Source organism: Montipora foliosa, chromosome 11, assembly GCF_036669935.1.
Source record: "Montipora foliosa isolate CH-2021 chromosome 11, ASM3666993v2, whole genome shotgun sequence".
In the NCBI taxonomy this organism is placed as follows: Eukaryota; Metazoa; Cnidaria; class Anthozoa; order Scleractinia; family Acroporidae; genus Montipora; species Montipora foliosa.
Window position 1 is genome coordinate 14,797,351 of NC_090879.1, and position 1,724 is coordinate 14,799,074.

Below are 1,724 nucleotides of genomic sequence, written 5' to 3' on the forward strand. Positions count from 1 at the left end.
GGCTACTGACACTTGAGTTCCTGAATTAATCTAATTCATTGCGATCACTAACTAATGCCCACTATTGTTGTTTAACAAACGAGTTACTCGCTTGAGTGAAATTAATCTACTTAATTGCGACCACTAGTAAGCAATGCTTGCTGTATTTTTGTTTAAAATTGAGTAACACACAGTACACTAGAGTGAAATTTATCTACTTCATTGCGATGAGTAACTTATGCCTACTACATCTGAATGTTGTGCCGCGTAGCACTATAAACGTACACAAATGGTGTAACAGAGAATAAACTCTGAAGTGTAATTAAAGTGAGGTCAAAATAGTTCACCTTAATTTACACTTCAGAGTTAATTCTCTGTTACACCATTTGTGTACGTTTATAGTGCTACGCGGCACAACATTCATGTTTACTCATTCATGTTTATTCATGTTTACACGACATTTATTTACATTTATTTTACATTTACTCATGTTTACACTACCTAAATTTATTCATGTTTACACCACCTAAATCGTCCCAGTCTTTTTCTTTCGACCTCGTAGCGCAGTCGGCAGAGTAACGGTAGATGTAATCCGGAGGTCGTGGGTTCGATTCCCACCGATGTCAAGAGATCTTTTTGTTTACCTCCTATGGTTACCTGATTCCCTTTACTAGGGCTAACGCCCAGTGGGTTATTCATGGGTTCAATTAGCACTTCAATTTACTTTTCAGAGTTAATTCTCTGTTACACCATTTGTATGCCTTCTACAGTTGAGTTACACAACAATAGGTCTTTCGCAAGAAACGATCACATGGTACAAAATCCGCCATGTGGAAGGGCAAACCTCATTATTATTCCCGCACTGGGACATTATCACAAAGGCCAGTCAAGCTTGACTGATTGAGGTCGCTTTGTTTTAACTTTGTTTTTGAGTTACACAAGCAGCATGTAACATATGCTTCCGGTTAGTACACACTTGAGTGAAATGGATCTGCTTCATTAATAAATTGCCATCACAAAATGAAACTTATGTCTACTACTGTTGTTTAACAATTGAGTTACACGAGTAGCATGTACAGTGCTTCTGGTTCCACACTTGAGTGAAATTGATCTACTTCATCGCTATCATAAAGTGAAACTAATGCCCACCACTGATGTTTAACAATTGAGTTACACACTAGGTAAAACTGATTTACTTCACTACTGCCAGCAGTAACTAATGCTTAAACTCTGTTGTTTAAAAATTGAGTGATGATTTTATTCTGCCTTTGTATTGAGATGTATAAAAATAGCCAGTTACGTACCGCACAAGCTTATGCTCAAATTTGTAAAGGGTAGCATCAATTATACATCAAAACAATGGCTTGGTTAATTTTAATAAAAATTAGTGTCTTCGCTCCGTTTTGCTTTCGCAGGATGCCAGAATCAGTCATTTCCTTCTAGTTAGCATACATCTACCATTTTTTGGTCTGCTTTTCACGGACACAGGCTCATCAGTTTACTTACTGCGACGATAAATCAAGTCTTGCCGGCATTCTTTCTTAACTTCAACGGGATTCGAACCCGTGACCTCTGCGATACCGCTGCGATGCTCTACCAACTGATCTATGAAGAAGCCCTGCCTCCTCTCATGTCTTCAATGAAAGGGCACTACCCTTGACGCTTATGCTTGCTTCTCTACAATTGTTATTAACTTCTGCTCCAAACTGTGGCAAACGGAAGCTAATTGAAAGATGAAAATAACA